Source organism: Pezoporus occidentalis, unplaced genomic scaffold, assembly GCF_034315485.1.
Source record: "Pezoporus occidentalis ecotype Australia unplaced genomic scaffold, CSIRO_AGI_Poc_V1 ctg182, whole genome shotgun sequence".
NCBI lineage: Eukaryota > Metazoa > Chordata > Aves > Psittaciformes > Psittacidae > Pezoporus > Pezoporus occidentalis.
In genome coordinates this window covers 3811218-3824392 of record NW_026913662.1, presented here as the reverse complement: position 1 = coordinate 3824392, position 13175 = coordinate 3811218, and the positions used below count along the sequence as shown (strand labels likewise).

General features: G+C 39.9%; 1 protein-coding gene across 1 annotated transcript in view; it reads right to left on the bottom strand.

Annotated features, from left to right (window-relative positions):
* LOC134162099 (potassium voltage-gated channel subfamily KQT member 1-like) overlaps positions 1-13175 on the bottom strand; it is a 473656-nt gene that overhangs the window by 71184 nt on the left and 389297 nt on the right. The window lies entirely within an intron of this gene.

Sequence of the window (13175 nt, the reverse complement as noted above, 5' to 3'; positions counted from 1 at the left end):
GTGGCTAACTCAAAGTACAGGGTACAATGCCAAGCAGTAGATTTGTACATTTGCCTGATATGAACTTAGCATGATTTATAAGAAAAGATGCAATAGCCTTTGCAAATCTGACTTGGCAGAAACCCCTTCCAAAGGAGGAACCCAAGGAAACCAAACTCTCCCTTCTGCCTTAAATAAGGACTAATCTAACATAGGAAATGCTCTCAAAATATGTAATTTATATTCAGACTTACCATGTATTTCTTTCTGAATTCAATAAACCTCTAGTTCCTTTACTGGAAGAATAAAATATTTTTCCTTCTGCTCTTTCAACTTCATTGTATAAGGATTTTAGGGAGACCTTGAAATTCATAAAATCATAGACTGATTTGAGTTGGAAAGGATCTTAAGGTCATCTAGTTCCAACCCCCCACCATGGGCAAGGACACCTTCCAGTAGACCGGCTTGCTCAAATCCCCATCCAACCTGGCCTTGAACGCTGCCAGGGATGGGGCATCCACAACTTCCTCAGACAGCCTGTTCCATTGCCTCACCACTCACCAACTCAACAGGAATTAAATTATTAAAACACCTTTAGTTTTAGAAAGACTTAGGTAGCTCTAGAGTCATGTTTAACTAATGAAAAATCTTGCACGGATTGTGTTCCCACATATTCTCTGGAACTCTTTGCAACATCAAATGAAAATAATGAAATCCAAGGCATATGCTCCTGTGGTGCCAAGACTCTCCTTTTGTGACACTTCCCTAGATGTTTATTTCTAAATTTCAGTGTAATCATAAAACCAGGAACTTGAATACTATTTTTACTAAATAAATGAACAGGTCATGAGTTTTTTTTTGTGATCGAAACTTATCCTTGTTGCTTGAGACTGCAAGGCTAAGTGATTGTTGGGCCCCCAGAGAAGGGCTTACAAATATTTGCGATGCCACTGTTTGCAGCTGGTTTGGCTCATGGGTTTTCCACTGTACTGGGCTCATCGACATTTGTCTGCTGGCATGTACAAGGAAGGCAGAAGGCTTTGCTACTGTCTGAGAGTCCTTGAGAAATAAAACTAGATAGTTCTGGCCTTGGTACAGGAGCATTTACCATTTTAAGTCTAAAAGAATACGTATACAATAAAAATAACATAGTTCTTCTGCAATTGATCTTAACAGGAGGAGGAGGGCTTCCATCTTTCCCTAAATTTGGGAAAAAAAAAAAAAAAGAAAAAAGAAAGGTCTAGAGCTGAAAGAGTGATGCAGCTGTCTTAACCCATCTTTATTTGTGTATCATGGTCATTGTCACCACTGTCACAAACTCCCCTTCTCTTTGCCAGCTGCAGGGTATAGAAGGAATTGCTGTCTATGAGCCTCACCACACAAAGACCATCAACGTCTTGCCTACAGCAAAGGAATGCTCAAACTGCTAAGTTATTTGGTAAGCCTCAGATTTTCTTTTTTTCAGCTTTATAAATGTATATAGGTATTATATCTTTGCACTTCTTTCCAACAGCATTTATCTCCAGATCTGGGTCAAATTTGGCAATAGTTGAGACAACAAAGCCATGATTTTTTGCTAAATCAGTTTTGTCAGAGAAAAAAAGTATCAAACATTTCCCTGCTTTTGTTAAGGGCAAAGTTGCTCTAGCAAACTGGAAAACTGCTGTTTTTATTTGCTGACCTTTATTTCTTGTGCAATTGGATGAAAGGAATGGCCATTGCTCCTTCTTCTTCCATGTATTATGTTTGATCTGATGTACCCTCTCCATTGCCCCTTTTCCAGGTAGAAAAGTCTTCCTAGTCTACTCAGTCTAAAGTTGCACAGAAACCTCCCATGCTTTTGACCATTCCTGCTCCCCAGGTAGACTTTCGTTCTAGTTCTATCAAAGTCTTTCTAGAACTGGGATTTATATTGCAGTATAATGCAATATAACTTCTCTTTGCTTTTAATTTATCTCCCAGTAATTCCCAAATGCCTTTTTCATGGCTGGCCTAAGATAGCTTTTATATAAAACTGTAGAAAAGAACTCCATGCAGGCACTTCCCAGTACAGAAATCTTTAGGGTTTTTTTCTCCTCTTATTATGTGTTATTTTGCATTTACTGACTCTGAACTCAATCTACTATTTTATTACCCTGTCAGCAGAAGCTCTTCACAGTCACAGTTCTGGGCACCTTGAATAATTTTGTAGCAACAAAAGACTGCCACCTATAAAATGCTAAACAATCCAAAATTTCTAGCCTTTGTTGCCACTGCTCACAAAAGAGAACAAGTCTCATTAGCACTTTGATTTTATATGCCTATCATATTAAGGGGATATTCACTCTATCTATCCTTTATGTAATGCAGAGAAAGAGCAGATAAACAGAAAAGCAGACTCACTGACAGAAGATCTTGTCTGTACTATGGAAGGGATTTGCATATTGCAGCCCAAGTCTGTGTGAAATGAAATAAATAACCTAAAAGCTCCAATGGTGCAAGTCAATTATATCAGCAAGTATTAGTGAAACCCAAGGATCTCTTTCTCAGTCTGCCATCTATGTACAGAGGAGCCTGATGTTTCCACAGTCCCCAAAGGGCTGTCCTAAACTGAAGTTACTAGGGATTTATCACCACCAATATAATAATACTCTATAATTTGAAGCCTAGTTGCTGGACTTTTTCATGTGTATTATCCATTGCGTCAGAAGATAAACCTTTAGCTATGTAACCGTGGCAATCCTTCAGTGATTCCACTTTGAAAATATGTAAGAGAAGCTGTGTATGGTGTTTGCCTCTGATTATTTTATGTAGTGAAAATACATGAGATTTACTCTCACGTTGTTGAACCAGTCCCCCTTTCTTACCTTCATGACAACTACTTGCAAATCTGTCAATGCTTATTGAGGAGTGCACCAAGACACAAAGGATGCTAGGACAATTACTCTGAGCTATGTACTCCACTGTCAGGATGCTCTTGTCTTGGTTTTGAAAAAATATGTTCAATGGGAATAAGATAAAACCATGTGACCTTTATATGGTTTAGAAAGTATATGTTGGCAAAGGCTTGTCTCTAACAAACACTGTTTCTTCTTTAACTAACATCAGGGGAAAACCCCATAATAACTCTTTTAAACTATTGTAAGACAATAACCTACTCTAGCCAAATAACCTATGGCATCTTTCTCAATTCAACCTGCAGTATATCACTTTGACAGACTTCAAACCATCCTCACAGTCACAGGGGGACAATGCTGACAGATACAGAGCTCAGGAAAGTAAAAGGAAAATTTTCCAATTGTTTCAATAGGAAAAGATCCTGTCAAAAGAAGGAAAAGGATAAGACAATGAAATTTCGACTTATGGGGATAGATGATCCTTCTGCTGCCACAGAAAACCTAATGTATCTGCTGACAACTGCAGAAAGATGTATTTCCTTAAGGAATTAGTTTTTCTTTTTTTTTTTTTCAATATTTGTATGCTTAGGGACAGTTCAGTTTTAATGCCCAGTTAGTGTTGAAAAAAACAAAAGAAGCAAAATTTGCTTCATTTCCAAACTGAAAGAAAATCCAATGCACAATTTGTTTATTATTTCAAGTGAAATGAAATGAAAGTGGCTCATTGAATCTGTGAAAAATAGCAATTAATAGCAGGTATACAAGCAAGCAGCTCCTGTTGAGCATCACAAGAGCCCCAGTCCTGCATGTGTTTATGTGACAAGATCTGGAACTGCCTGCTGAAATAACTGCAGTGGACAGAGTTTACATGTCTGAAGCACATCTTTGTATGGAAATATTTGCATGACCTGAGTGTTACGGCACATGTTTTCACAGAAGATGACATTTTGCCACCTATTTAAGGCTTGATTAAAATCCCATTTAAGTTGATGGAAAAGGTCCACATACCTGTAGAAATCGAATTAAGTCTGTAAGAAAAACTCACCACTCTCAGGTGTTTAATCCAGCACTGAGTATTGGCTTGTCTTAATTGGACAAATGTGTGTCTGATGGTGCTCAGGCAGGGCTATCTAGATCCTGTTACATAACTAATTGCACACTGGGTCTAAATCACTAATGCTGTGTGTGTAAAGCAACACAGAAAGGTCATCTGCCTATGAACAGACTAGTAGGGGAGGTTGTGGAATGGGGAAAAATAGGGGGAGACCAAACCACCTATCACTACTGAGTTGCTTCAGAGCCCTTACTTTGAGAGCTGAAAGGGAGGAGGCTGCAATTGGCTGCATCCATCTTTGACCCAACTTTGCATTTGAAAAGGTAACTTAGCTATCTCTCCCACTACAAAGCAATCTGCAATACACATTTGCTTTTGCATTGCTCTTTAAAGATCAGGATTTGAACAACATGGTCTAGTGGAAGGGTGGAAGGTGTCCCTGCCCATAGCATTGAGGTTGGAACTACATGAAGGTCCCTTCCAACCCAAACCATACTATGAGTCTATGATTTTCTCTTTTTCAGACTGACACATATGTACAGCTCTAGACAACCTTCCCTTCTTACAGACAAAAGCCACAGCAGTAAGAACCTCTGCAACTCACACCATCATGCTGCAAACATACTGAACAGAAAAAGCAAAACTGCTAATAATTATGCTTGCTCAGTAGGCATAAAATAACGTCTCCTTCCCCCTTTCCCTTTAACACTCTGGAGAGTTAGAAAGAAGCAAAAACACCACAGCATAGTTTAGATGAAAATATTACTAGTTGAATTAAATATATATTAAATTACTTCACTTGCCCATTTTGTTAATTGACGGTAAAGGAGACTTGCTCGGTACTTGGCCAGGGCAATCTTCTGTTCAGACTCGTAGTTTGGGTGTCTGTGAAAACCCTGTGTACACTTATCTGTATACACACATAAGTAAAGGTATAATCATATTATGAAATCAGTGACTAAAAATTTCAGGCCTTTGTGACTGTCTAGCATCATAGGCAATCTGAGGCACCAGAATTGTTCCCAGTATTACAAGAAATGTTACAAAGTTGAAAGCTGTCCTAGCACAACCATATTACATTCTCAAGAACTGGAGCATTAATGAAAAAGCTAGTATTACTACTGGAGTCTTCTTGTAACATTTGGCATGACAACACAGTATTGCTAGGAGTGGTAAAATCATCCGTGAGAGACCATGTCAAGGTCTCCTGAGTCATCAAGAAGAGTCATTAAGGTCATCCTGAGTAGGGTAACAGTCTTCTCTGGAGAAAATATTTGGGTCTATGACAATAAGTAGGGGCACAGGGAATATCTGGCCCATTCATGCAGGTCTGAACTTCCGTTTCCAGGGAAGTGTCCTCAGGGATCCTACCTCTACGGCACTGCAAAGCATTTTGATGGGATGCCATATGTGGCAGACCAGTTCAGGAAGCTGTTGTGCACCTAAAACTAAAAAGGAGCTGCTTGTGCTTATGGACAAGAATTCAGAGAGAAGGTTTATTTTCCAGTAACTGGAGTACCCTGAAATACCTTGTTGATGTGTCCATAATAAGTATGTAATAATCCCCCTAATAGCCTTAAAGGTCCCATAATATATTCCACAGTTATAATGTGGGATATGTGTCCATTTTGAGAAATGACTGACAATTTAAATAATTTTACAAAATAGTCTCAAGTGTGGAAATAAGTGACTGTATGGTTCTGTAGAAATACATATGTAGAAAAATAATGCCAAATCTTGAGAAATCAATGGAGCGGTAATTTTACTGAATGGCTGGCTGAAACAATCATTTTGAAAAATTACTGGAAATTTTAGTCATTTTGCAAATGACTCATGCTGCAATGTGAATAGAACATACTTATGCGTTTGCAGCTGAATTGAATGCCCAAAAAAATGAGGGACTAACAAGCAATCACTACTCCCTGGATTTGCTTCCCACCACTCTGAACTTCTCAGACCCAGTAATCCATCTAGCTCTTGACCTGAGCTGTCCCTGCTATGTTAACTATAGGCTTGCTGGTAAGATGATTTTATGTTGGATGCTCACTGCACAGAAGCATGTAATTCTGTTTCACTTCTGCTCCTAGCAAATATAAGAACAGATGTCTCTGGGCTGAGAGAGTGATATGACTCCTTGGCTGCTTCTGCTAATCTGACCCAAATGTATCTGCAGTTCGAAAAATTAGCAGAATGTCCAAATGCCAAAAAATTCTACAACTAAATATGCAAACAATTACCATTTGCAAATGCTTGTGCGAATGTGGGTGTGCGAGCCTGTGGGTGTGCATGTGCATGCCCACAGCAAATCCACACCCACATGGACTGCCATTAATCACTCTGAGATGTTTATTCCTGGCTCATGAGGATGCATTCAAAGAACAAATATTTGGGTTTGGAGTGCATTAAATTACATTTAAAAAAAGAAAAATGTGTTTCTTGAGGGAGGAGACCCCTGACAACCACACAATGGGTTTTCTCTTCTATGGTGTTAAATAGGCTGATTGGTAGAAACTGCTAAAGATGACTGCCAAGCTGTAAACTGTGTGGGACAGAGAGCATCTCTTCTTACACATGCAAACAACATGCAGAATCCAGTTTATGACCATTGGCAGAGCCTGGATGAAGGCTTTTTCCAAGTCTCCAAGCCTTTAGTCCCCAAGTCTTTAGTCTCCAAGTCTTTCCACTCACCCTGTCCTCAGTCATGACAGTAGCTTAGATTGCTTATGCCAGCTTGCTTAGTTCATCAATTTGATGACATTATGAAAAAAAAAATACAGAACATGTGGTGATCACTTGAAAACATTTATACTTGAAGTTTTGATTCTTGCTAGCAGGCTAGTGAAAATGAGTACACACATCTGAAAACTGACACACAAATTGGCATCTACACATCTGAAAACAAACGTACATGTTGGCATCCACTATGCAATGCTTCTGTAGCAGCCCAAAGAACCTCAAAGCTACTTAGTGGAGGAAAAGGCAAAAGGCTCAGCTATGCTCAGCTTTTATCCATCTTCCACTGGAGGCAGCGTATTAAGTTCTGCATTCTCTTAAATTCTCATGACTGCCCCACCACAGCATATCTCTTTATTAATCTTCAGGTAGCTGGAAAGTACTCATCAGAGCAGCATAGCTGCATGTAGGAATGGGCCAAGATTTGTGGTAATGGGAGCAAGGAAAAGTAGCCAGAGGCAGTAATCTCTTTGGTTTGGAACAGTTGTAGCTGGAAGGAGATGTTTGTCCGCCATCTTAGTTGCTTTTTGTTTATTATTACATAAACCCAAACACCAGGAAAATTCAATTATTACCTATATAGGAAGAAAGAATAATTGAAGGCAGTTATTTAAGCAAGGCTGGAAGAGAAGGTTCATTCAGATTCGTGAACCTTGTGTAATTTATGGTCCATGATGCCGTGGCTATATTTCTGAAATGAAATGACTGGAGATTGTTAGTTCACATGATGTTCCAGCTATGCAGAAAGAAGGAGGACTCCTGTTATTTTACTGCTGTCAGATAGTCTCACTCTCAGTTTCATGTAGGAAACGCCCAAAGAACCAACTGCAAGAGTGACCCTGAATCTCCTCGGACTGACAACATCTTCATATTGTGGAGTTCCTCCACTGACTGTACTACCAAAGAGAAAAAATCAGGCTGCAGGTATGAGCTTACAGAAGTTCTCTTTCAACAAAAGATATCCTTAAGTCCTAAAATATCTTGTTGAGTCCTTTTCTCCTTAGTCTGCACTTACATTGCACTGAATCTTTCTTTTTGCAAGACCAAGCTACCAGTTTCTCAGATCCTACAAACACTGTACTGAGTATAAATAAATAAATAAACAAATCTTTCTGGAGACTCCCTACAATCAATATCCTTCACAGAAAGTAAAATGATTAGATCAAATCCTTAAGAGATCTGGTGAAACTTTGATATCCAAACACAGGTATGGCTTGGTGAGTTTTCTGAAGCAAACCTGTATTTAAATTGGGGTCTGAACTGAACATTAGGGCTATAAAATACCTTCCGAATATTTATTTTTAGGGAGAAGACAATCCAGGGTTAGAGGAATTGCTGCATGAAAATACACCAGATAACACACCTCAAGCATGAGTTAAACTGAACTTGAGCAATCATGAAATCCACTTCTATTCTTTTCAGCCTGAATCATATTTTAAAATTCTATATATCACATCCAAAAATATATAATGTACACACACACAAAGCCACATATATATAGATTTGAGCATAACAGTAAATAGCACATACTGTATACTTGAACTTCAGTGTGCATGTGTAATAGCTGTCAAATAAAGAGAACTTTTGTCTGCTGATGTTAGCATATTGACCTGGATATGAAGTAATGATGATACAGCTTAAGCAGTAAAGGATCAATTTCTTCAGAGCAAATTTACTCAACAGCTAGAAAAATGAATATACAACATTGAACAAACTGAAAACAGTCTCAACTTTTGTTGCTTCCCAACCACCATGACAATATTTGGAAACCACCTGTGAAACATACACAAGGACTGGCATAATTTCTTGGTTTTGCTGCTTACTTTTTCCAAAAAAGGGACCTTCAGACCTGTGCACCTGGAGGACACCATGCACAGTGAAATAAAAAAAAAAAAGGAAACTGCTCAGAAATACTTCTTTGCCTCCAACCCTAACAAGAGTTCTTTGGGGATGTAAAAGTTCAGTTATACTGAACAGATGTGAGGGTAGCCCAAATACAATGCCCAGAATACCTTTCCAAGCCTGTTGTTTTTGGTTTTTCTTTTAATAATTTATCAAAATGCTTACATGCTGCTTCACTTGGATATTAAAAGAAATATTATTAAATGGAAGAAAGTCTTTTCAGAAGACTTTGAGATTTAATGCATTTCACAGAGCCCCCAGTCAGAGAGGAATGAAGGTGCAAAAATCCTGCCAAGTGCTCAGTGAATGGATAAAGTGTTAGAGGTGATGTGTGTTTTCAGAAGACATTAGACAGTATAATTTCAAAATTAGGACAGGACACTCCCCCCTTTTCAGTTTGAAGGCCAAGTGTTAAAGCATATGGGCACCGTGCGCTGGACAGACTGCACCCTGAAAGTCCTATTCAGGCAAGATGTTCAAGGGATGAAATGGATGGGAAAAGACAGACTCTCAGCTTGGGGTGCTTTAGGTCATAACACATACTTGAAAATTTCTGTTTAGTATACATGCTTTCCTTATTCAGATGCTAGATACTAGCCTATGTCTATCAGGGTAAATGAGTATATATTCTGACTTATACACATTTTGGAGTTCTTACACATCTTGCTTAAAAGCAAGGGCACAAATCCAGACCTGGGAGTCCATTCTCTGATACCAGCAACATTAGCTAAAAAGTTGATGGAGCTACACTTATTTTCACCCTGATGCAGGAGGGAAATCAGAAACTCTAGAAAGGAATGTGCTCAAATCCTTATTCTGTATTTGAAAATCTGGAAGAGTGATGGGGAAGGAGTAAAGCCAAAATCTAGATGTGAGTTTGGCAAGTGGTACAAATCTCAGCTCAAACCACTTGGGAGCTTTGGACATTCAAGTTTTGTTTCCAAATCTGTTTCTGGGCCTTGAGCACATCTTGAATCTGGGGTGAATAAATAAATCACTACACCAAGAGAATAATTTTTTAAACTTCCCTTATATGTGGTGAGATTTTTTTTATATTTAGTCATTCTTGATACCTGCCCTGCAGACAGGATTTACAGCTGTCTTGTTTCTTGGAAACTCCTTTGGCTGGCCATTGCACTTGCTGTTTTCTTTCTAGCCAGCAGGGAATGCTGGTGTATGGAAGTAACTCTCCCTCTCTTTCACGCATGCCTCTTCCTCAGCTAAGAAAACATAGAAAACATTCACTGCACAATCTGGAATTTATTTGTTTCTGGAACAGTGGAGTTCAGACAAAATGCCAAACTGGTTTTCAAGTGAAGAGTACTCTTACCTTTGTCTACCCTGCTTTGCTAGGGTATTCTTAAAGTAGGATGCCCTATTTTACAGCACTTGCTATTAATGCTTCAGCCAAGAAGGATCTTCATGCTGCAGTTGAAAACCTAGCTTGTCTCCAGGCTGGAAGACATACTGGTCTTTAACTTGCCAGCCTCTATTCTTAAACATGTAAATGATCCAAAGATCTCTCAGACCGTGACATGATATGACAAAACAAAGGTATTTATGTCCCATGATTATTTTCACTTGTCAGACCCAGTGAGGATAACATGCAGATGTACTTTAAGACCTTCAGTATTCTCAAGAGAGAAAGCCCTTTTGGCAGGCATCCTTACTTTTTCAATAAACACAAGGTTTTCTAGGTTTTAATTTATAGCACTGAAAGTATCTTTTCCATGCTGTAGTTGATGATACTGAAAGTTAGAAGTTAATAGTACCACAAAAACGCCCTAAAGTCTTGTTTCCAAAACTTGTGCACATTCTTTATACTTTTTGAATGAGAAGATATTTGGGAGCAGATTCTCCAGAGTAACAGCTCCAAGATAAATTTCCATGGGGACATTCTTCACTTTGCACTCAAAAACCTCAGTCCCCAAGGAAAAAGTTGCACTGTACTTAACTGCACCCCTCAAGAGTGGAAATGTCTGCCAAAAGAGAGGGGAAAGAAGGATGACACTGTGTTTGGGCTGCAGTTGCAAAACTGATGGGAGAGAAAGGAGGCAGTGCAGCTGTGGCAGAGAAATGCACAAGTTTTATCTGACTTGACTTCCCAGATCATAAATCTGCTGATCTTGAAGGGCATCCTCATTCTTTGACAACCATTCACAAGCCTCTGGCAAGCATTAGCACAGGATCACTGCCAGTATCTACAACAGCAAGGCCTGTAGTTTGACAGCTTGGCAAGGAGTGCATCATGGCAGAGTTTCTGCCACCCCTGTGTTTTGTGCCTCTGCCTCAGCTATGGGTACACCAAATGCCCAAGCAGAAGTGAACTAAAGGAATGGTCAGACTCTCAAATCCTGTGCAAGGTGCCATACCATGAGACAGATGATGTGGCTGCTGCACAGAGCCATGTAACAGGGGAGGCGTCAGGTTGTGCACCACCAGGAAGGAGGTGCTGGAGTTAGAAGGAGAGAGCACAGTCTCTCCTGGGACTTCCGAGTCTTGGGTCCAATGAGGCGTCAGGCACTCCAGCTATAATACCACAGGGCCACTGTCATCTAATACATACACCTATACACACACTACGCACCAGATCCAGCCAGTGACTGAATTGTTGTAGCAGTTGACCATTAGCCTGGTACAGAAGATGCTGATTAGGGTGGCCCTCAACACAAGAAGGATGTAGAGCTGTTAGAGTGAGTCCAGAGGAGGGCTACAGAGATGCTAAGAGGGCTGGAGCACCTCTCCTATGAAGACAGGCTGAGAGAGCTGAGAGACCTTAGTGTGGCTTTTCAATATATAAAGAAGCCTTATAAGAGAGATGGAGAAAGACATTTTACCAGGGCCTGTAGTGATAGGAAAAGGGACAATGGTTTTAAACTGAAAGAGGGCAGGTTTAAATTGGACATAAGGATGATGAAGGTGATGAAGCTCTGGCACAGGTTTGCCAGAGAAGTTGTGGATGCCCCATTATGGGCATCCACATAATAGGGCATCCTGGTTCAAGGCCAGGTTTGTTGCGGGCTTTAAGCAACCCAATTTAATAGAAGATGTCCCTGCCCATGGTGGGTGGGTTGAACTAGGTGATCTTTGAAGGTCCCTTCTGACCCAAAGTGTTCTGTGATTCTTTGATTCTATCTCTGTGATATCAGAAGTTTTACTTCATGATCAAATACCCATAACAATGATAACAACCAGTTTCACTATTAGCTAAGCACCTTGCTGTTGGTTTCAATGTTGGCTTTGTTTTTTTCTGAAACTCCTTGTATTATCTGGGAAGGAAACCAGACACCACTGAAAGATCAGTTTATGACAAGACAGACCTATTTATCAGCTTCATAACACAGGGCACCAGGATACACGCCATCCTGACGTTTCATTCCCTTTGTTTTCCCTTTAAGCCTCCATCCTATTGACAGCTCTCCTTGGGACTTCTGGAGCACCTTCTCTGCCACAGCCATGAGGGACTGACTTCCCCACATGCAGACCACCTTCCTCGCTTTTTGCAGACTTCCTACCAATAACAGGAGATCTGTTAATGCTAGATATGAAGTTTTCACAGGAGCTAAAGCTGGAATTGGCCCTTCCACAAAGAAGCTCCTGAATTAAAAGCAAAAAAAAAAAATCCAAAACATAATAAGTTGGTTTTATTTTTTTCTTTCTTTTTTTTTTTTTTCCAGATTTCTCTCGCTCTGAATAGGCCACATTTTCACAGACAAGCAATGACCCAGGAAGAATATAATGATTGCTACTGCATATTGCTGTTTTTAAACACTGAGCTCCTATTCTGATGGAGGCAGCTAGGCAGAAATAGGGCTAAAGAGCAGTTCCTGTGGAACTGAAGTCTTAATTTTTATAATAGGATACGGTGGAAAGAAGTGTTATTTTTAGAGATGTAGTTTATCAGGGAAATTTTAGCCTGCAGCTGAAATATTACTTTCATGATCCATACACATGGATTTTTATGAATGGTTCTTAATGGATACATTTTGCTTCCAAGGCAGTGTTGGTGACATTTAAAATTATAATAGCAGCATTATGAGGAACAACCTGGCCTGAGAACCCTTTAGAGCCATGAGCACACATAGCAGACGAGTAGCATTTGCACATAGCAATAGCTCTTCCATTTACCAGGGTGTGCAGGCTCTGCACAAAATCTCAACAAAGCTGCACAGGAACAGAGCCACCATGTTAGCTGGGTTTCGTGGGCTGCTTCTCCACTGTTCCATGTCCTCACTGAGCACACAGCAGTAATTTTCCATGCCTGTAGATAGAGCTTATTCAAAGATCACAGGCCTCCCTGGTACTGCTAAAGCTTTGCACCCTGACACTCCCCTGCCTTCAGGAAAATGCACTTTATGCAACAGTTGAGTGTTGCTGGCCTCCAGTGCCTGTCTCTCAGTGAGAAACACCTGAAAAATTCAGTATCTTTTATGCTAGATAATCAGCCTACAGTATGATCTGTACACATCCATCAGGACTGTGGCCGAGTGCCCCAGGTATAGCTTCCAACAGTGAGACTGTCTTTTTTCTCTTCTTTTTTCTTTGCTTACTTTCCAGCAGTTGTCTGAAGTGTTTCCAGTCTGACTTTACGTGGCCTCAGTTCTGATCTAACTTTCTTTCTTTCTTTCTTT